The following is a 24,658-nucleotide window of genomic DNA, read 5'->3' as shown; positions in this document are numbered from 1 at the left end:
GTATACTTTATACGTACAGAGTACAATGTGCGCGAATTGTACTCGCGCAAATGATATGCGGTGGTCCTACTCTATCGTATCTCCGGATCTTTCCGCGTTGCACGTCGTGGCGCATACAAGGGCCATCGGCGTCGAATATAAAGAATTTTTCTCGAATCTTGCTAGCGTTCCTCTTTTTTCGCTTCGTCTTTTCGCTTGCGCGTGAACGCATGGAGAAACAAGATTAAGCCGATGTATAGTATATGCACGCGCTGGAAGTTCTGTTTCCTAGAGACAGGGACCGAGAAGAGCAAAGAAAAAGCGAGAAAGAGAGATTGACTAAACCTCTTCCACCCGCGGCGAGCGTGATAGTCAGTGGGCGATGCGCGACCAAACCTAACCTAACTTCGGTGCCGGTTCTCCAGCAGGGTAAGCAGGCTGGGTCGTCAGGCGGCAAGAGAGAAACAGAGACAGACTAATGAACGGCGTGGGTGGTGGGGATCAGATCGGCGCATGCGCGGCAGCTACGCTTATTGAGCCACGGAGAGGGGCGGTTGGTGCCTCATCGTCGGCGGCGGCGGCGGCGGCGGTGGCGGTGACGGCGACGTGGCATGGTATACGGTCGCATGGGTGCAGTGAGGGGCGAGACGAGCGTCTCATATTATGCGGCGGAGGGGATCGTGGCTCCTCGTAGTCGGGGAAAGGAGGAAAAGGCAGATATACCGTGGCCGAAAGGAGAAAGACAGAGTAGGAGACGGTGTGTGTAGCGATAGTTCGTACGTAAGTTTAAGGGAGAGAGAGTCGGAAGACCGACAAAGATAAAGCGGAAAAGTTAAAGCGAAAGGGAAGCGGAGAGATAGAGAAAGAAAGATAGAGAACGAGAGTAGGTTCGAATTAGCGAGAGGGTGCATAGTTGTGCGATAGATGGTAGAAAGAGAAAAACAGGAAAGCCGCTGTATATCGAAGGGAGAAGGAAACGACATAAAATGTTGGACGAAGATAGAGAATGAGATCGGCGAGTGGCGAATGGGGAGATCGTAGGTGCGACTAAGCGAGTCGGATAGGGTGGAATATGATAGAACGAATGAAACGGAGCGAGATAGCGTAGGACATTGGGGGAAGCAGAGGGGAGTAGAAATAGGTTTGTGTGCGTGCGGCTAGGGTAAAGAGTAAAAAAGGTAGAAGGCGGGCAGGGAGTGAGGAGTGGTGGGATGAAATAGGTGGGGAGAAAGGGGGAAGGGGGAAGGGCACGGCAAGGGGGTGGGGGAGAGGGGGCGCTGCTGTCGGACAGTCGGTGTCGCGCCAGGCCCCCGCTAGCGGCTAGCCAAGCAAGCAGCAAGCAGTCGCAATCCCGTCGCCTAACCAGCATCGCTCGCCTTACCTTTTCACCCTCTTACAAAATCGCATCGAGGCTTCCGTCAGTCGCATATATTTGCCCCGTTTCATCTGCCGGTTCCTCCGACGTCGTTCGTCGTCGTTCGTCGTCGCCATAGCCGCCGTCACCGCCGTCGTCGCCGCTACTGCTATTGCCGTCGTCATCGTCGCACACGCAGTACGTCGTCGTTATTGCTGTTGCAATCGTCGTCCAGTCGCGCGTGATTTTTAACAGCGGTTTTATTGAAGGGAAAGCGCGAACGAATATAATACGGAGTCCTTGTGATCGAGCAAGCTGATTATGAGTTGGAACAGTGCAGCGATACAGAAAGCATTCGGGCCAGCGTTTTTAAAGTGAGAACAAGTTTTCGTGGTTTTGTGTTTGCGAATCCGGCTGATCGACCGGAACACCAAAGTGAACGTAAAGGAAAAGTATTATCAACGTTTTCTGCTTTATTCCTTTGGTGAGAAAGGAGAGCAAGTGCAGAGTCGAAGGAACGAGCCGCTAAAACGAAGCTCGTATGTCATACGTTGAAAGGACCAGCCGTGTCATCGTCGGAATAAGTGCTGACAATATATGATCTCTTTTGGTGTGTTGTTCGTTACCAAAGTGAGGAGTCGCAAGCTCCGAAGAACCAGTGAAGGCTCACCGACTGCCTAACCTGTCACGGTGACCGACATCACGGCGAGATCGCGACTGATACCTCCGCGTGTTCCGGCGCAAGGTAGTACAGAGCTCTCTATTTTACGATACATATGTACGTTGCACGCGTGCATATACACGTATACGTTCGTATACGTGCGGCTATAGAGCAATAAGTCGTACACGCCATTGCCCGCGTGTGTTGTATGCATTTCGACGTATATATCTCGTCGATGACGTCATCGTTTCCGTAATTGCGTTTTTACGCTGTTACAGAAACGACGACGATGCCGTCGCCTCAGTTTTTCTTTTGTTTACACTATCCACGACCTGTGCCAATTATTTCAGAATTCATTTCCATACTCTTCGTTCAGGCTTTATTCTACTCATCGCGTGCCGTTCATTCGTTCGTACGTGTTTTAAACGTTATTTTCGTCGTGTTCCGTAACGCGACTCGTTGTTGCTTCGTATTTCTAACTTCTTACGACTTTCGAACGATCGTCGAGAATTCGGCTTCATGTTCGGTAGTAGAGAAAAAAAGAAGAAAAAACATAACCTCTGAATCGAAGGTGCGCGTGATAATCGAAAATGCTCTTCGTAACGCGCGAGTGTATCGATGTTTTCTTCGTTACCATCGTAACGCGAAAAAAGGAAAAACACGCGCAAGTACGTTGTTCCTGTTCTAGATTTTCGAGATACGCGACGATTGATTTCATAATCAATCTACCGCGAATATTATCGAATTGACAGCCAGCATAGAATCGTCGAAACATACGAATCGAAGTCACCGCGTGATATGCGCGTTACCGTGCGCGAATGTGTGTCCAACGATTAACCACGTGCCATTAAATTCTCGTTCCTTCATGCAGTTCAGACTCGTTCAGTGTACGAGCTCGCGGCGCATTAACTTTTATTTGCGCGAATGTCCGTACCGAGTTACGTTTGTTCCAACTCTATACCAAGATTTTTGCGCTACAATATTTTGTAAATTATTCCATAGTTTTCCTTCTGTGGTGTCTAGTTTCTCGCCGGTTACACAGTCGCAGTAACGCGCGTATTATTTAGCGACCTGTTTTTCACGAGCCACGGTAAATGTGGTTGATGATACAGTTAGTCACGAAATTATTGGCACGAGACTAAATTTGATAAGAACACGGAAAATAAGATCGTGACGAATGAATTTTATTATTTTGCATTAAGAAACAGAGAGTTTGGATCTTCAACTGATAACGCTAAAATCTTAAAATTACGAAGAAACGGAACTGTAATGATTATTTGCACATTTTGAATAAGTTCGTATTTTATTATAGTTATTGTTGCAGTGGATATCCTTCTTGCTTTATAACTTCTGCCAGTCTTTTTGGCATTGAGTCATTGTTTATAAATAAACGCATTCGATATACTGTCATTCCTCTTACAATTTATTTGGCAGATCATTTTAGGATACAATAGGTTGTTTGCGTATATTATTATTGTCAACTATATTTCACGCTATTTTTTGGGCAGTTATAATACGTCAACCATTTTTGTAGTCTCCCTAATTTGTGCTTAGCATTGTTATCATAATGGAAATGAAAAGTGTCTAGAATATTTATTTTGTTCCAAACTTATTATATTATTCGTAGATTTTAAAATAAAGTCTAGTTTACTATCACTATGCTACCTACATGATGCTTCATCATAGTATCGCATTATATATTGTTTCCGTGTCTAACCTAACTAAACAAATTTTTCTTTTCCTTAACCATCGGATATTCGAGTATTCAATTTGCTTTTGTTACAAAGTGTAATATTATATAAAAATTCTACACGTTTAAAATGTATTTTTCACGCTTTGATAACGATTTTTATCGTGACCTATTTTATTTTATGTTCGTCCTCCATTTTCAGATCACTTAATGTTTCGTAATGTTAGGTAACTTTTGTGTATGATATTTCCAATCCCTCTGTAGTAGTAAACTTATTTTTCTAACGAGTTATGATTGAAATTTCTAATATTCAAACTTGTTCATATTTCTTTTTTTTATCTTCTTATCTTATCTATTTTATTTTCTTATCTGGAGATATTCTCGATATTTTTTTTCAAATTATAGCGTAACAAATGGTTCACTGAAATATTTGTAATTATGAAGTATTCCTAATGACATTATCAACAAATTTACAAGCAGTAAGGTCCATTTAGACACGTTATAGATTTAAATTGCTGGCCATCAGTGACTACCATAACAGTCAGTGCATTAAATTTTTTCAGTTAGAATTGTTACAGTTAGATTCTGTGTAACTTTGAAACGCGTTTCCGCTGTTTTTTTTTCTTTTTTTTTTAGTGAAGCAGTCAAAGCCATCTGTTTTTTAATAGAAAAAAATATTACTATTCTTTCGCCGTCGTTTTATTTTGCGTAGTTCTATTAAATTGTTGACCGTGTCAAATTTTGTGACTTTCTGTATAATTCCCGTGATGTTTTCATTTCGTGGGCGAAAATATACCCGTAGATGCACTGCTCTGTAGCTCGTTATGCCTCTAGGGCTCGCGGTTGCTGATGAGATGCATCACCTGTGCCGAGCACATTTCTAAAACAAAATAATACGATGCGTGAGAAGAGTACTCGCGAAACTCGTTACGTTAAAGTATTTAGCTGCCGGCCTTAATAAATATCGTAACTCGTACTATTCTTTCGCGAACGATTAAAGCGTTTGATCATTTTTCACGATTTGTTAGTCGCAACGCTCACATTCATCTAGCGTAATTCTTTTCGATCGATTTCAAACGAACTTCGTGTTTCGGATAAGCATGGACTACCAATCAAGCATTTGCAACCGATTAACCGTGTGCGTACAACTAGGTTGTCGCGTAATTATATATAGTTTTATTGAAACTGATACTTATTTACCAAAATATGATTGGAAATAGGTGCATTTATGTTTTTATGAAACAGATCTGTATTTCGTCGATTATTCCTTCGAATCAACAACACTGTTTATTTTGGATGCTCGTATCGCGTATTCGAAAGCTTCCAAACCCCACATTCAAAGTTTCTAACTGTATATACATCCTCTGAAAGCTGTATTAATACCAATGTACTTCACGAGGCTTTACGTATTTAACTACTCGAACTTTTGGTTCAATGGGAATACAGAAAATATAGTCTGACAGGATCAAACTACTGGATGACCATCGATGGCTTTATATTCAGTCTTTTGTCAGTCGTTGATAAAATAGTTCATATTTTTCAGTTAACCCTGGAACGACTATTTTATCGAACTACCCAAAAAATTGTGTAGAAATTCATTGAAATACTTTCGAGCATGTAGTTTAAGAATATAAAATTAAAATGTTCGAAAAAGGATTAGGAATATTTTTATTCACAATTATGTTGTAGTATCTAAAATTAGTATCTTAAATAACACACATACGTACTATGAAAATATGCCAAATTTATGGTAGCATTTAAGACTTACGAAATAATAATACATTACGAATAGTTGCCATTGACTAATGTTTATAGTCGTTTAAGAAAAGAACGTTTTTGAATTTGACGTTGATCCATTGTTTGAATCGTCTCACAGTCTATTATTTTGTAGTAAAACAATTTATCGTTTTCGTTCGACTTGAAACTTTGCCATCTGGCTGCATTGTTCAATTATCAAATTTGTGAAAATTTGTACTCGTTTGTGAAATCGGTTATTTTATGTAGAACAATTTAATAATTAATTCGTGCGTATTGATCGTTCACTCGACTAATTAATTGTTTGTGTTTACGGATCGGAACTTTAGCTTGAATTGGGTATCTAAATATTTTTAATATTATGACGGGCGTAAGACGGACAAATTATACGGACCAATAACCTTTTGTCGCGGCGATTTTGTTGACAATGTTCATTCTTGCGGTCGAGTATTTCTCTTAATTCTGAAAAGCATTGTGTTTCTATTGTGCAAGGCACTGGCAGGTTCTTCGATCCTTTCGCATTCTTCCGCGAGCAGGTATGCGACTTTCTGATCTATGCCTTTAATCTTCTTTAGAAGTGTATTACGATATCTCGTAACAGGGCTGCACTTGTAACCTTTAGTCTCAGTTTTTTATTTTCGACATCCAACACCACTGTTCTTGAAAGTCGAAACGACTTTTTACCGCAAGCATAAAATTACATTCAAAATTTGCCAAGTGTCTAGTAAAATTAATTTTCTTTATTTCTTTAATTTCTCGTTTTATTATAACAATTGATACCAACGGTACAAATGAATCGAAGAAAAAGTAAACGTAAAATTTAACCGAGTTATTTACGAGTTGTTACAATTTTTTTAGGGACACCATTTTTTGTTTCTAGCCTGCAGATTCCTCAAAACTGTGGCTCGTGTTTATATATCAGTTTGACACGACATTTCTTGTACGGGAAATCGTAACGTGTATGGGCTTTATTAGTCTCATTTGTTTATCTTTCTATGTATCTTATATCGAAGCGCATCATAAAAGGATCAAACATTTTATCTTCAACGAAGTTTGTAGTTTGAAACTTATAACTTGTTTAAAATTGTATACCGATAGTTTTATAGTGTACTCGTGATCACAGATAGTTTTTAAAATAGGGGCCATACAAGGAAGCCTATTTGATCCGTGAGCGGAAACATAACAGCGTAATGACTTTTTTAATTAGCAAATTACGTTTGCGATGATCCATTCGCGAGATATTGTCATAAACGTCGTGGATGGATTTGTCAGCGATTTCGCCGTAGAACAACGATTCTCAAATATTATTTTGCAACTTCCTGATGTTCTCTGCAATTTGTTTCAAGGGACAGCAGACGGGAATTACTATTCTGAACTGAAAGCGGTATCTAATTTATTCTCGACGTTCATGGTAATATCTCGCAATTGATTATCATGCAGCTCTTTGAGTTTGTCTTGGGCCGAGCAATAAGGTTGATCAAATTATGTAGTTCCATTTACAAAACAAATGAAATTGACGTTAAAGTCTCTGCGACTAACCGTTCAAACGTTTCGCTACCAGCGTTTCTTCTTCTGAACAAAACAACTTCTTTACAGTCTCGTTAGCTTTATACAAAGTAATTAAGTATACGTATGCATTTGTGTATCGAACAGTACATTCTTAACAAATTATTTACATAGTTTCATTTGCGAAACAAATGACATTTACGTCAAAGTTGTAACATCTACTAGCGTCATTCCTTTCGAATAATACCTCGTTTCTTTAGATTTTTTTATATCTTCGTTAATTAATAGAAATAATTTTAATTGTATTTAAGTTGGGCATATTGAGTAATTTTTAACGCGTGTCGCAGCAGAAGATCGGTTTCTGTGTTATGAAGGAGTCGTAGGAAATCATGCGTAAATGTGTCGAGTGCATCCCACGCTTATTGGTGTGGAACCTAGGCGCATCGAATTACAGTACCTTCGTGGGCGTGTCCCACTGACATTCCGACCTCGGTGTCTTTTATCCTATTGAGTCTTGCTATACTACCACGAACCCTTTTTAACGCGGCGTCCTTGCTTCCACTTGTTTATTACGATTACAGGAAGTCACACCTATCCAGTGACGCGTAGGCCGCGTGCATGCCAGAAGATCGTTGGAAGTTGAAATGTCGACGAGTAATAAAGATGCGAAACGCGTTGTCGTCATCGAAACACAATTGGAAGGTCGTTTTTCAAGTTTCTGTTTTTGTTTTCGACGCATGAATGGGGTTTATTTACGCTACCAATGGTCTCGAATCGTGCAAAAATGTCAGGAATATCGAACGCACCTCGTGTTTCACTAGTTATTCTCGAACGGTAGACCCTGGGTCATTGATGATCCATGTTGTGACAGAGTATTTGGAAAAAAAGTAAACTGCAAAAAAAGATTATTCTTTATTCGGTATTTGCACAATTTATACATAAAATGCTATGATCTGTTGTGCAGTAAGTTTTGGAAATATATCTGTTACAGATTCTACGTTTGATTGTAAACTTACAAAATTTGTAAAATATTTTTGGCCAGTCAGTTGTAGAACTTTTCCATATTTACTGTTATATTTATTTTTGACATTTGGTAATTATCGTTCAATGGTAGACTTGAGTTGGACAAACTTGTATTAAAGTAACAAATAATATGCATTGTAAAATATTTAATTCTACGATCGAAATTTTAATGTTTATTTGACGAGTAACGTATATAACCGGATGTTTATTCTTTATTCGTTTGTTCCGTAATTTTTTCTGCACGCTGAACTCTGACCTGTCGAAAGCTTTTCGATTGATCGAGTGAGACGAATGAAGATTCATGTCTATATAAAATTCCTGAAAATTCATACGAGTAATAGAAAAAATCTTTATACGGAAAATAATGGTGACTTCGGCATGTAGAATGCTTTTATTTTTATTTATAATCCTATATTTTCGTTAATTTCCAAAACGGTGCCCCTATTACTTTTTTTAATCGTTTCGTAATTTTATGTAATCTCACGTTCGTTACAGTTATACTACAGTTCTTCTTTCCACGAATTTCACCGATTTATTAATACATCAAGGTTACGCCTTAAGCTAACATGATGTCATCAAGCGTCAATGAAACAGTTTTTAATCAATCAAGAGCTAACGATGTCGTAATAGCTGTACACAATACCGCCCATGCAACTAGAACCTCTTTAATTTCATTCTACCAGAGATTATTCAAGATGTCGTCATGATAAGAAGTGACTTCATCCTCCATTTTTTATGGCGAGAATACTTACGAGCATTTGACTTCGTTCGCACGAAACTAAACGAATTTCGTTTCGCCCCCCCCCCCCCCCCCATATAATATTACTTTTTCCAATCGTTACGATACCCTTTCTCTATTTTATCCATTTGTAAAATCGTTGTGCAATTTTTCGAAGATCTACGCCAAGCCCGAAACGTTGATAAGTTATTCGTACGAATATTTTAATTACAAGAATTACCGCATTCAGTTACTCCCGTAATCGTTGAGAATTATCCAATGGCGTCATCGGCGCGATTAAGACACACAGATACACGGAGAATATAATAGCCGTTGGTGTTACGGAGCGAGTGACGTAACAGAATCGAAATTATCTCGTTTAAATAAGTGCTGCGCGCGTGGTGTTTGCACGATTTTGTCGCACTTTTATGTCGAAACCATCCTCGAAAATAAAATCGAAGAATCGTGTATAGAATTACAATCCCCCGAGCCTTCCCGGAAAAGTAATTCTATTTATATCGTTTTGCGTTGGACGCTCGCCAGCAAAATCACATTTATATCAAACGCCGTTAATTTACAATCCCGCAAAACATCCGCGGACGAATGGAACGTTCGTTGGGGATCTACGCGCGTGGATCTCGAGGCCGTAAATCGTTTCACGGATCGTCCGGCCGGTTACACGCGACGCTACCAGGAGATATATGCCCTTCTAATCGCGGTATTTCTGCCTCCGTGTCGTCGCACGGCTCTTCTAGGACAACATAATCGCTGCGATTCCGCGATCGGTACGTGGAACTTATCGACGTCCCATCGATCGATAACTCCAAGGCCTTCCAACGTTTCGCGACCCTTTATTTTCGTCAAGTCCATTTTCTGGTAAACATTTTGTGCAACTTATCGACGTCGCGTCGATCCGATAATTCCAAAGGCCTTCCACGTTCCCCCTTTATTTTCGTTAAATCCATTTTCTGGTAAACATTTTGTGCAACTTATCGGCGTCGCGTCGATCGATAACTCGGCAAATAAAAACCATTTATCGGTTTCACACAGAGCGTATCTGAACGCGTGAAGGAGGATCCACTTCAGTCCGTGGATTCAAAAAACGGTGGAAGGTATTCTATATTAACTCTTGTAATCCGATGGTGTTTATAATATTTCTCTTTACGTGGTCGACGTGAAATCGAGCGTTGGCCATTCGAACGTAAAGTATCGTATAAATCATCGTAACTTTTGGAGAGGTTATGATTTAGAGTAATTCTCATTGTTATCTTCAGAGTAGGGTAAATGTACCAATTACTGCGGTAGTAAGCTTTCGTTATACGTTATCTGACTGTATCATTTGATTTATTATTAAAGAATCTTGTGTATTTTGTATCAAGGATAAATTGGTTGAATAATTAAATTAAATCCTTTTCTACATTATCTTGTATACTTATGAGAACAGAAATAAACAAACATTTTGAAGTGTTCTTCAAAATGAAAATTCAGTGAATTTCGATTTGAGGAAAGAACTGGCCAAGGTATTAGGTCCCGCATCATCCACTTATCCATCTATTAGATAATTGTTCGTTCGAGAACTGCCTGGCTACTCGGCTGAAATATGCCGGTGCACTGTCATGCATAAACCACGTGAGACGTACATCTAATAGAACTTCTACTAATAATTCATGCAATTACTCAAGAAGTTGACATAAGATTGGCCCGTTAATCTCGCGTCAAGAAAACTAGGTCTGATTACATTATCGCCAATTATCCCTGCCCATACATTAACACTAAATTATTATTGGTGATTTGATCAAAAAATTTTCTTTTTTATTAGTAATTTATTCTCATCTAGCCTTTTATTGGTCAATTAGCAAATGAGTTGAGTGTAAATTAAGTTGAGGGGAGGTAGTACTCGACGATGGAGTCGCTCTTAACTCGTAGAATGAGTTAAGACTGATTTTAGCTATAATTTATTCGAAACTATACTAATATGTAGTAAAAAATTATTGACTTTCATTATTACGAGCATGTACGAAGTCTTTTTATTATTTGTGTGGCCTGAATTTACCACTGATATAAGGAATTTTGTTTAACCATTTGAGCGAATCTTATCAGTACGTTCTATTTGACGTACGATGAAAAATCATTGTGCAAACATAGGTGTGGAAATTTCTTCTGAGTCGATGCTTCTTAAGGTTATAGGTCGAACGAAGCAAAAGTATAAGTATATTGCTTGTTTTATACTAAGTAAATATTGTAGCATATACTATAGTGATGTATCATTTGGTTTTGTAAAGTTATTGCAAACTAAATGACGAATACTTTATTTACATACTGTATAGAGTACATACGAGCGAAATCTATTGTAGAAGCAAGCAGTCTATCCGCGAGTGCAATGAAAATGTGAAAATCCTCCTTGTTATTAGTTTATTTTGCTGCGGACTTTTGAGATTCTTCTTTCAAAGCTTTGCTATTTCCTTTTAACAAATAAACACGAGAACTGGTTTATCGCTTTATTCGTTACCATTTCACAATGAATATTGTTCAATTGCTTACAGAACTGAAAAGCGTAAATTTGCTATATTTGTGCTACCATTTTATCTTGCTTGCGATCTCCAATGTTAACTTTTGCGTTCTTAGAATTTCGTTAAAACAAATATTGTGGATATACAGGGTGTACGGCCACTGCTGGGAAAAATTTCAAATCATTCACGGAAAAACTATTTTTGGTTGCGTGGGTTAATTACAATCATTTTTGGTCAATGGACATACCCCCGAAATCCTACCCACTTTCAAGAAAAAAATTCGAGTAGGTGCTTAAATTTTTCGGCCAAAAAAAAAATTTCAAATTGTTCTGGAAAAATTATTTTCAGTTGCAGGGGTCAATTACAATCATTTTTGATCAATAGACATACCCTCGAAATCCTAACCATTTTCGAGAAAAAAATTCCTTACCGAAAATATAATTTCTGGCCAGAAATGTTTGCCCGAAATTTCATGCAAATCTTTAAAACATCATAATTCCCGAACGGATTGGCCGATTTTAATGTTTAAAAAGGCAAACAACGCGTATTTTAATGGAGAATATGTACAAATCGCAAAAATATTCGAAAACTTGGTCCTTAACCCCGTAAAATGAGAAAAACCCCATAAAAACGGTCCAATTTTCAAACAGCTATAACTCCTACAATAGTTAATATATTTTAATGAAACTTTTTTCTGAAGTAGAGCTTATGGGTACCTACAAAAAAGTATTAGACAACTTTTCTGTAGGGCATCAAACAAAATTACTAAAAATGAAAAACGAATTTTTAAGAAAAATCGACAGGGGGTAGGTGCCTAAATTTTTCGGTCAAAAAAAAAATTTCAAATCGTTCTAAAAAAATTATTTTCAGTTGCAGGGGTCAATTACAATCATTTTTGGTCAATAGATATATCCCCGAAATCCTGTGCACTTTCGAGAAAAAAATTCTTTATCGAAAATATACTGTATGGTTGGAAATGTTTTTATAACTTTCTAATGATGGCTCAATCAACAAACTAGTATCCTTGATTTCCGTCTTATTTTAACCCCTAGAATTTCCCATGAAAATTTTTTCCAGGGATGGCGCACACCCTGTATACATTATGCATACCAAAAGATGACGATACCAAATGTGGAAAAATATAAGGTGTGCTTTAATTTTATAGTGTAGATAAACTTGAACTCTTTGCCATTAAAATTTTCTGGTTCAAAAATCAGTTTCACAATTTATATATAGATTACAAGTCTCGATATCAATTCTATTTTGTTCGATGTTTATTTCTATATTATGTTCTATATGTATATTGTCCTCTACTTGTATAGTGAATAAATAAACAATGTTGGGTCTGTGAAAAACCAGCTCCAACAGATAGGAGAGTAAAGTGTCAAATTTTTGGCATACGCGAGGGGTTAAAAGCTCGTGAAAGAAAATATGGAGGAGAAGGGAGTAGGAAGAGATAGAGGCGCGTACGAGTGGCGCACTTGCGGTAGTAACACGCAATCCGTGAGACGCGCGTAATGTCGAAGGGGTGGGAGTTGTCGAGGCTGAAAGCACAAAGCGTAGAACGAAGCAGCGACAACGAATGGGCGCCGCAACGGTAACGACGCGAAAGAGAAAGGGAGAGAAAGCTTGAAGCCTTAATGTCGATTCTGTGTCTGTCCCTGAACGGTTCTGGGCATCGTGTATGAGTGTGTAGGCGGGGTGGGTGTGCCACGTTTTAATTTTAGTCCCGTGACAGGCTACTCCCGCGAGGGAGAGGTAGGTGGCGTTGACCCGCCAGCGTAACCTACAAATATTTCTCTCTTTCTCCCGTCGTCGCGTTGCTCTTTCTCTGTCCTGCTCTCACCCGGAGCACAGCCCGCGCATATGCCTGAAGCGATACATCAACGAAAATCCATGGGTGTTCTTCTTGCTCTCCATTCTTCCCCCTTTTTTTGAACGCTTGAGCGAACTTATAGTCTTACGACATTCTCTATCCGTCTCGTCCCGTTTTTCCCGCGCCTTTATACAGCGGCGGCCATTTACTCGCGTACATGGCACATTTTCGTTTCGAAATTATGTATATAGTTCCGGGATGCTTGCGTAAATATTTAAACTGCATTATTATACGGCTCGAATCTTCTATTTCCTAATAAGAAAGTCTCCATTACATTTTCTTATATTTTTGGTCTTTAAACTCCTTTATTATGGTATAACAAGGGCACCAACTGTATCGCTTCGATTGTGATGATTTTTTATACGATGATAGAATACATATTTCTAATGATATTTGTGAAATATTAGCCGTAGATACTTGATAGTTTGATTAATTACAGATACATACCTAGGGTTGCAGAACTCACTAAATTACTGATAAACTTCTCATTACAAAAAGGAAGTGTTTCTTAAAGTTTAATACACGAGTAATTTGCATTTATAGATTAAAATTGGAAACGTCGTATATCGGCTGGCTTTTTATATCGTTCTGTTTACATTCGCTCATAGACTCATCATACTCCCGTGTTTCTCCACTCGGCTAATTACAAGTTAGAGAATCGCGTTGGTGCCAATTTCCATAATTCCTACAATACGAATAAAGTGATAATTAGGTATCTGTAACGATAAAGTAGTAAGTACTAATGCAACTGTTATATGCCGCAAGGTATCATCACAGTCGAGGTATACGATTAGACCTTACACTTTATGGACTTTCAAACAACGTTTATTTTGATGCAGAATATTCAGAAATTTTAAGAATAGTGGAGAAATTTTTTGGCGAAAAAAAGAAACTTCAAATCGTTCTAAAAAAATTATTTTCAGTTGAGGGAGCCAATTACAATCATTTTTGGTGAATACACATACCTCCGAAATCCTACGCACTTTCGAGAAAAAATTCCTTACCGAAAATCTAATGTGAGTCCAAAAATAGCTCCTCAAAATTTCATGTGTTTATTTGAAACATCATAATTCCCGAACGGTTTGGAGTATTGGATTGGTGTATTTTTTTTGCTTTAATATTTATTATTTGATAGATTATTTAAATAATTGTAATATAATACACTTTTTTATAGTAGTCTTCTTTTAGCAATTATTTAGTATTTCAAAGCATTATCTACTTCAAAATTATTATAAAGAATAGCAGGAAAATGATTTGGTAGGCAGAATGAAAAACGAAACTCTGATTAAAATAACATTTAAACGAAATTGCATTGCAGCATATGCGTTCTTTGAAATAATTTTACATATATTTCAAGCGTGACACCCTGTATAACTGTTATCGATGTAGTCCCCGAACGAACTTATCATTACTAAGGTATGTACTCTTGGTTGATAAACTCGCTAATGACACAGATAAAGCTTAGCGTGCAACTTTGTTTTCGCTTCTACGTTTCGTAAATTGTGGCCATTTCAGTTCTGGAATTGATACAAGCAAAATATTTCAAGCTTTCTATTTGTCTAGAAGAATTCAATCACTGGTTGTATTTTCCTCTATAAATTTGTTGGAATATTTTTTCCGTGAGTTGTTTTTTATTATTTGAATGTTTGTTTTGGGTGGAGGCATAAAAATAAACGAGTCAATTTTATTTTTTTAAATGCCACTCCAATTGCTCGAGCACTTACGTTCCTTTCAGTATCAAAAAGTAACAATTGCCCGAGCAGACTCAGCCGTATAACACTGCAGATTTTCGTTACATTTTGCACAAATTAAATTTCATCTCTTAATGTTTTTAGCAATAGTGGTTCGACAGTTTTCGACATGGAACGGAGTAGAAACACGATCGCTCTGCTCGGCTCTTTTCGAACGTATTCCTGCAATGACCCTAGGCACTTAACCCTTTGCGATCCTATGTCTATAGTGTCTAGACATAGCATTTCGTTCCACCTCGTTCTATGTTGAGACAGTCCAGACAAAGAAATTCGTACGACAATGTGCGAAGTTTTTAGAGACACGCGAGAATATTTCTCATAATATTAAGAATCCATGTGCATACATTTATGGAGACGCCATTTGTTTTTTTCTTCCCTCCGTTGATGAATAAAATTGCATGGCGGAGAGAAAACTGCTTGTATTAATCCTAATGCCAAGTACATACGAAGGGTTCGAAAACCGATTAGTGTAAGTTCCAATTTTCTCTGAAAACGAGTTAAGCGGTCCAAAAACCTCTTTGTCGTGGAAATTTTTAATCGAATAATTAAAATTAGTTACTCGTTCGACGCGTTTAATTTACGCTTTGTTGTTTATTTGTCGTTTCGTTCCGCAAAAGGGTCGTAATTCGATGATTGTGTTTTTCAAGGTGTGAAAGGGAATAGTTAAAATGGAGATATAACAACTAGCAGTATCAATGCAATTTTGTGGAGTGATTCAATGATTTAAATTTATTATTCTCTGAATTCTATTTGGTATTAGCATAAATGGAGCTTGAAAAAAAAATTAATTTTCGTCGACGATACAAGTTTTCAGTTTCCCCTATTTTAGGGATTATTTTCATCCTTTTGAAGCCAGTGTCGGTCGCTCAGAAAAAATATGTGTCAAATACGTTTTCGGGAACTATCTCGCCCACAAGTTTCATCGGGGTCTGGGAAATCGGTAAATTTTATTTGCAAAGGACGTCGCGAGCGATAACCGGATCGTCGGATGATAAAAAGAATCGGTCGATTTATTTAAAGTTAAACGTGTCCCCGATCGTAATTCTGTTTTTTTCTGGCTGACTAGCCGGGGCTGATGGTACATTCATCGCCATAGAATTTGATTTCGCAGAAAACGATAAATATTCAAGGGCACACGGTTGAAACGCGCGCTCGCGCGCCTGTGCGGAACGTTTCATGGAATTTCAGCGGGCGAGAGTATTCTGCACTGTGACAGCGCGCGTATAGCGGCCGACTTCTCGACAATGAGTCAGAATGAATGATTTGCAAGCGTTGAAATGCATGAACGAGCAACCCGAGCGCGACGTCCGATTGGATGGCTGCCTCTCCGTAGTTGCGCCCTCGCCCTCCTCTACAAATTTATGGCTTCAAAGCGTCCCAATGCATCTACTCTGTGGCGTCAAATTGCTTTCCAGTGGTTTTTTAACATCCTACCCGCCGGTATCGCGGCAGTTTTACGTTTTATCTAATTATTGTATATTTCGCCCTCCGACGACGGTTTGTTGTTTGATCAGGGGTGCGCCGCGCGCGTCAGTCCACCCTGCTTTTTCCCCGGTTCTCACGATACGAACGGATTAAAAAATTTTCTCGTTCGCGTGAAACGTCCCAACCCTCATATTTTCAGTTTTTTTTTTTAAATTTCTTTCCTCTTTCGTTTACACTGGATTGGAAAAATTTCACTGGCAATTTGACCCATTTTTTTCCATTTTACGTTGCGTAATTAATGGGCCAGGAGACTCAAAAAATTAGGGGTGCATTTTAGTCTGATCAATATTTTGTATTCTTTGGGATTTAGGAAAAAAAAGACACTTTTGTGTTGGATGTTATCGCATGGTTTTAGCCTATAATTAAGAAGTGTGTACAATTTTTTAAAAGTCGAAGATACAGTTGTTTCAGTTGCCCTTAAAACAAAAGAAACTAATACAAACCATTTTGTTCAGAATGGACGCAGTTATGACCGGTACAAAAATTGTGCAAAATATATCGAAAAATAAAGCTTTGCACTTTAAATCTGGCTTATCGATTTTCTGTTTTATTTTTTGCGTGTAACAAACATTTGATTTTTAATCTTTTATATAAAACCATGTACGCTGAAAATTTCCTCCAAATTTGATGTAAATTGGTTAACTGGAACCTGAGATATCATGGTAATCATTTAAAAAAATGTGTATAGCTTCATTAATTTTGCATATCCAGGAATATCCATCCGTAGAAATATTTTCGAGGGCATATTCTTTCAGAAAATAGAACAAAAATCGATTTTTTTAAGGTCCTAAGTACTTATCTACTTAAGTGGAGCAAGTTTGAAACTTATTGAAGTTGCTTGTAAAGGAATTACTAGATTCCATGAAAATTAAAATTCATTACAGTAATATTCTGCAAGACTTGAAAGGGTTTTAAAAGTCCGCAAAAACATAAAATATGGTCGGTTTTAATAAACAGTATTTCGAAGAAAAACGGGTATAAAGTTTTTTAACATAACATTTCACTATGCGTCTCGCTGGTGATTACAGAGTTATAATTTATTTTATAATACCCATTTCGATACGAGACCATTTCTATGCTTATTATCTTTAAAACTTTAATCTATAAATGGACTGTAAAGTGCAATTGCGCATTTTTTAAAAATTCTTGTTTTTCATTTCCAATATGGTCTATGAATCTCGTTCCTCTGGCTATGCAATTACATACTTACAATTCAAGTATTCAGGCATCGTTAAAAAGTTAAAAAAAAAAATGCTTAACGTGTGTGTATTATGCTTCAAAACTAAAACGAAAACAACATTTACTAGATACTTGTTAATGCGTCCACTATCGCAAATCATATACGCTATAAATGAAAAAAGCTTGTTTCTTATGAATTTTTTTCATTTATTTTCTCTAAGTTGTTTTTATTTTTGTTTTGTTTTCTTTTTTTTATATATTAATGACCTAATAATACCCAATTACAAAACCGATGTACCATATTAAAAATACTTAGTCGGACTTTGTATTTACTCTATTTAATTTGTACATGATTGGGAGCATGTACTACACCGAATAACATTACTACAAATAGTAAACCATTTTATTAATATTTTATATTTTTTAATGGAAAGAAAGAAATGGAACCTTGAAATGCTACCTCAAAAAGGTCAGAAAAAATACCATGAAATCTCTGACGAGATCGTGTAAAGACCAATGTTTTTTAGTAATTTTTTATATAAGCTACTTTGCGTACCTCGATAAATTTTCGTTCCACGGGCGATGGCCGCCAAGGGGTTAATACGGTGGATGTTTTCCGAAGACGAACGATAATTTTCCAGTTTACCTGTGTTTCATGAAATACGCTCCGCCCGTGAAATCACAGTGGATGCGGCAATTTGTTAGTTCATAGGTACTTAAATCCCGAAAGTGTGGGCGTAAAGTTGAGCACGGTTTCACGTGCGCGCGCGTTCGTTCGCCCACGCGTTTCTCTCTGTGTGTGTATGTGTGTGAGTTCTACACGTTCCACGTGCACGTAAACGGTCTACGCTCGAGCCGATGCCCCGCGAAATGCCGATCAATATCGCCAGTTTTCCATTCAGCTGATAATACTTCGGCTTTCGGAATACAGCGTTCAGTCTTATTGTAGAAGTTCGCTCGTTCGACTTAGTTCGCCAAGTAAAATTTTAGTTGTTCTCTCGCGTTAAATACTTAGCAAACCCCGGGACCCATTATACGTTAGTTCGATAACTTTCCCATTGCAGTTACGGTCGATCATTCGCGATTACAATGGCAACCAGACAGCGTATATTAAACCTACGCGTCGGTTCCAGCGATCACATCATCGATAAATTTTTGGAAATGTTTAGGATCGCTGAGTTTAAAAAATCTTCGAACGGCACAAAAACAAATTTAATTCCCAGGCTTACGAACGTACGAATTTCGGAGACGTTGCAGAATTAAATATTACTCGTTAAAAATCATTCGTTTCCATAGACTTCTTTTTTTATTTTCGATGGTTTCGTAACGCTGGTTTTCTCATACAGTTTTAGTATTCAAAATTTCTACAGTCTACAATACCCATTTTTACAAAATTGGTAACATTTTAGCCAAATTTCCCAGTTTTTGATATTTCGAATTTCAATTGTTTACCTTTATTAATTCTGTGGTCAGATGGCAAAACCTGATGCGTTATGTTTTCGTAATTTTTCAGTACAGTAATTTGAAAAATCAATACATTCTTAAAAAGCACAATTTCTTTTACTGTTTGTAGTAAAAAAATATTTTTTAATCGTAGTTTAATCGATACATTCATCTTACTTCTTCTATAAACGTGGTTCAATTAATTTTTCGAAAGATTGTCATGCTTTGAATCAAAAATATTCGATACGAGTACGGTTTTGCAAGTGGTGGCACTGGGTATATTGAAGTATAATGTATATTACGACGTTGGTAATCATCTATTGGGGTGATGCAAATGTCCCTCATAGCGCTATCAGATACATTAAAATGGGACAAGGTAATAACGTAAATTTTAACTCTGTATTATATAATTTATTCCATCGGGGACTTTTTATGAGGACATCAAGTTTCTTGTTTAATAACTCTGAAGAATCAGTCATTTATTGTTTGGTCGAAGTATTACTGAATTTATGGGCGTGTAAAATAGTCAAGACATAATTTCTCTTTCGAAAGATAAGATAAAACTCGTGCGGTAAAGGGATGATTAATTTCCGTACATCTTTGACCTGAATCCTGCTGATTTTCTTAGCCGAGGTTGTAGGTGGTGGATTTCTATAACAGTGATCATTGTTTTCAAAGAACGTTTATTATGTTTCGACCGTACTTACTGGTTCTCGTCAAATAAGATATACAAGATAATATTTCCTCTGTAGTGTAAACCATTGGGCGATGATCGGTCGATGAATGTTAGCAGCGACTACTTTTTGTTGGTTGTGTTGTTAATAGGATCAACGTAACACAATTACTAAGTGAGGATGGATTAAAAAGAAGAAAAAAAAAAATGTGTAAGCACAGTGTGGCCATGAATATCTTTTGGTTGCCCACGAGATATTTTTGGATTTTCTCTGAATCTCTACTACGCGCGTTGAATAAAGATTCGAAAAATTTCATATAGACGAAACCATGCGACCACGTTAGGGCTGTATTAGCATTGACTGTGCCCCGAGCAAATACAAATACAACAGAATTTTTATAATGTGTACATAAACAAAAGTCATACAACGTAACAGACTAATGAGATTCATAGTCACGTGATTTTGTTTACCGTAGTTCTCCTTTAATTTGAACATAGTATACTATTTCTACAATAATAAATCACTACCAGTATCTATCGTTCAATCATCGTCTATAGTTTAATAAAATTGGGAAACAAAAATTACAATATTTTGTTCAAGAACAACGAAAATTCAAACTGATGGTTTCTCCACAATTTTTTTAGTTACTTTCATGTTAGTCAAAATAGAAATCGAAAAGCTACATTGTTATTGCCCTATCAAAAGTTTTCCACTTTTATTTTTATATTTGAGATATTCAAGGAAAAGAATAATTTTAATTATCGTTCACGTTACAATGTTTGTAATAACTTAAAAGCTGAAGTTTATCTGTCCTTCGTTACTCTATACGTGTTTATCTAGATAAAAATTCTTGTTACCGATCGAGCATCGATAACTTGTACACCATAAGAGGATCTAGGTTATTTAGCTATTTTGAAGGATACGTGTCATCGATTACAGTTAATAGAATCGTCAATAGAACCGGTTAGAAAAGTACAATACGTACGTCTTGAATGTTTTCTTAGTGAAATCAAAACTCCTGAGCCGGGTTTTACCTTTTTGTGACGTTTGACTCTTGCTAGCCTTTTAAGGAGATTGTCGGGTATGTATACTTCTATAGAATTGTGTTCTTTTGTGCTTGGGCATAAGGGGAAAGTACCTCGCAGGGAAAACCTCTGTTCCGGAGCTATAAAAGCCCGTGGCTTGCTTCCGATGGTAGATCCTTCCATCGATCTCCGTTTGCCACGGTTGACACGTATTTCATAGTAAACGTCGCGACAGGTGTTAGACAATCACCGATTATCTCCGGTGTGTTGCGTTTCGGTCAAGGTATTCTGTCTGAAGCCTGATTTTATCGCCTGCGCCAAACTGCAGTGACTTATAGGTAGGTTTCTACGAGAAAATTAGTCTGAATTTTGCAATGATTCTTTAAATGAACACCAGACGTGATTCGTAAATTGAACACTTCTTGTTCACATTTTTGTGTTCTTATTTATCGCTACACTGTACGATTCAACTTTATTCTTGGTCAAACGATATCTTACGAATGTTCTGTTGTTTACATTCAAGATTCAGAAACATAAAAAACGCTAGAGCGATTCGAATACTCTTGTTAAACACGTGGTTGAATTATTTTCATTTTGACTTCAAATCGTTTCAAACACTTCGGTTCAACGTACACGTTCATCGTGCTAAAAATCATAAATCCAAGCGTTGTAACACTCTCGTTTTAGCCATTGTATCGTTGCTCGTTGTTGCCGCGATTCCGTTTTGGCTCGCGATATTTCTAATGACCCGAAAGTCGACGCGCCCGAGTGCAGACACCACCGGAACTTTTCTTGAAATTTAACGATGCAGACAAGCCAGTCGAGATCTGCCGTGAGACGACGGTGACGTACGCCAGATGCTCCGGAATGCAAGGGAGCATATGCAAAAACGAACGGAGAGAAATACTTACTCTTCTTGTTAGCAGGAAGACATCAAAACCGTTGAGGAATTTGTTCGAGGGTTTCGACTATACAGATGCATGTATTCGCGCAGTGAATGAAGAAGACGTCTTTCTCTTCACTGGTTGACTGGCTGAATTTCAAAGATTCCTCCAGAGAATTCTACTTTTTCGTACAATATTCCCATAGAATGCAAACGTTTCTTCGCGATAGCTGTCGACTGCACCCTTAAAAGTATTGAGAATTACGCTTTGTTATTGTAACATTTGAAAAATATTATCGAGAAGTGCAAAAAAATTACGACAACGTATCAGACAAAATTTTAATGGGTCAGAATTAACCCAGCCTCAGCCTTCCGAGGGTTAAGCTATTTTCGATGACTTTCGAAAATTACCGTCGTAATCGATGTAAATTTTGATATTCCCCTGGAATCTACATATTCATAAAAGAACAAATTTCCACCAGCAATAATAATCGGAAACGTTACCGTGTCCGCCAAAATCCTTTTAGTTAATTCAATCGGTTCTAATTCCATTACAGCCGGCGACAACCTTTGAGCTTCTGTGGAGGGGTGAGTGGGTGGGTCATTTCCCATAGGTTCGTTCCGTTAATTTCACTATTCTTTTTTTTTTTTTTTTTAATTTTAATCCAAGCTCTATCAGTGTCGCAAAAAAACCATCGAACGAGTGACTTTCCGCACGCGTGGCGACGCCTGCTCGTTTCAACCCGAACGATCAGGCGCAGCCGATCGAAAAGGATAAAAATCATTTTCCGCCGTCTCCCTCATTTTTGTTCTCGTACTCGGTCTCCTGTGGACGACACCGTCCGTGTATTAGCATGGTTATTCGGATCACTGGACTTTTACAATCGACCACAATCGCCCAGCCAGCCGTTCAGTTATGGTGGCGTAGCGTTTATAAATAGACGATGCCCGTAGGCGCAAAAGGTGGATGCGACGAAAATGAAACATCAGACTCCAGCCGCGATGTGTATCAAAGGGGTTTCCAAGCAGTAGCTTGGGGATGAAATTAACGTGTATTAGTTCATCCGCGTTGCAACGACCCCAATTACGAACCTGACGAAATGGTTTGACGTACCGCGATGAAAGTTACCACGGATTAGTCGGGACACGCGACTAGATTATCTCGGGCAAATTTCATTCCTCCAAGAATGTTTGCTGGGTTTCTAGCGAGCGGTATTGGCGAGAATTTGCAGGGAAGTTCCCGTGTAATTGCCAGTTTGTGTAATTTATCGCGACCTCTCGCCGAACGTTGGCGAGTCTTTTGTTAGGAGGTACAGAGTGTTGCTGAAATAGGCGGGTAAACTTTAGGAGCATGTTCCACTCATCGTAAAAATGAAAAAGAGGCATATGAACCGTGGGGTCGAGAAACGCTTCCTTTCCGAGTTGGAATTACTTTTTATTTACGGGGGCACACTTTTGCAAGTACATTCTGTCTGAGAAATTGCTGGAAATGATTTCCTTCCGTCACTGTTCAACGACACAAATTATAATATTCTAAACATTGTTATACAGGCCGGGTTATTATACAGGCATTTTAATGGGAGATTCTAGACACCAAAATAAGACGAAAATCAAGAATATCAATTTGTTGATTGAAGTTTCGTTAAAAAGTTATTAACGTTTAAAGCTCCATACTGATCGAAAAATTTTCCGGCGAAATTCAAAAATTTCAAATCGTTCTAAAAAAATTATTTTTGGTTGCGGGGATCAATTACAATCATGTTTGGTCAATAGACATACCCTCGAAATCCTAACCATTTTCGAGAAAAAAATTCTTTACCGAAAATATAATTTCTGGCCAGAAATGTTTGCCCGAAATTTCATGCGTATCTTTAAAATGCCATAACTCCTGAACGGATTGGCCGATTTTAATGTTTAAAAAGGCAAACAACGCGTATTTTAATGGAGAATATGTAGAAGTTGCAAAAATATTCGAAAACCTGGTCCTTGACCCCGTAAAATGAGAAAAACCCCATAAAAATGGTCCAATTTCCAAACAGCTATAACTCCTGCAATAGTTAATATATTTTAATGAAACTTTTTTCTGAAGTAGAGCTTATGTGTACCTACAAAAAAGTATTAGACAACTTTTCTGTAGGGCATCAAACAAAATTACTAAAAATGAAAAACGAATTATTAAGAAAAATCGACAGGGGGTAGGTGCCTAAATTTTTCGGCGAAAAAAAAAAATTTCAAATCGTTCTGAAAAAATTATATTTAGTTACAGGGGTCAATTACAAGCATTTTTGGTCAAAAAACATACCCTCGAAATCCTAACCAGTTTGAGAAAAAAAAATTCAATAATTGGATAAACTTTTCGACAAAATTAAGACATTTTAAACCGTTCTAAAAAAATTATTTTTAGTGGCAGGGGTCGTGTACAATCATTTTTGGTCAATAGACATACACCCGAAATCCTACGCGTTTTCGAGAAAAAAATTCCTTATCGAAAATCTAATGTGGGGCCAGAAATGCTTCCCTGAAATTTCATGCGAATCTTTAAAATGTCATAACTTCTGAACGGATTGGACGATTTTAATGTTTAAAAAAGCAACTAACGCGTATTTTGATGAAGAATATGTAGAAAAAGCAAAAATATTCGAAAATTTGGTCCTTGACCTCGTAAAATGGGAAAAACCCCATAAAAATGGTCCAATTTCCAAACAGCTATAACTCTTACAATAGTGAATATATTTCAATGAAACTTTTTTCAGAAGTAAAGCTCATGGGTACCTACATAAAAGTATTAGACAACTTTTCTATAGGGCGCCAAACAAAATTACTAAAAATTAAAAACGAGTTTTTAATAAAAATCGACAGGGGGTAGGTGTCTAAATTTTTGGGTAAAAAAAAGAATTTTCAAATCGTTCTGGAAAAATTATTTTCGGTTACGGGGGTCAATTACAATCATTTTTGGTCAATAGACATACCCCCGAAATCCTGCGCATTTTCGAGAAAAAAATTCAGTAATGGTGGAATTTTAACGTTAATAACTTTTTAACGAAGCCTCCATCAACAAATTGGTATTCTTGATTTTCGTTTTATTTAGGCCTTTAGAATCTCTCATTAAAAGTTTTTCCAGGGGTGGCCGGACACCTTGTATATGC

The 24,658-nt window shown here is 37.6% G+C and overlaps 1 protein-coding gene across 23 annotated transcripts in view; it reads left to right on the top strand.

Moving 5' to 3' along the window:
* Positions 1–1,285: 1,285 nt before the first annotated feature.
* Positions 1,286–24,658, top strand: part of LOC143343149 (protein muscleblind) — a 562,363-nt gene continuing 538,990 nt past the window's right edge. For all 23 annotated transcript variants that reach the window (XR_013079925.1, XR_013079926.1, XM_076767716.1 and 20 more), the window contains exon 1: positions 1,286–2,078. The gene's annotated coding sequence lies outside the window, so the exon portion shown is untranslated. The remainder of the gene's footprint in view (positions 2,079–24,658) is intronic.

This window comes from Colletes latitarsis, chromosome 7 (genome assembly GCF_051014445.1).
Source record: "Colletes latitarsis isolate SP2378_abdomen chromosome 7, iyColLati1, whole genome shotgun sequence".
NCBI classification, from domain to species: domain Eukaryota; kingdom Metazoa; phylum Arthropoda; class Insecta; order Hymenoptera; family Colletidae; genus Colletes; species Colletes latitarsis.
Note: the sequence above shows the minus strand (reverse complement) of the source record. Positions and strands in the feature narration are given on the sequence as shown.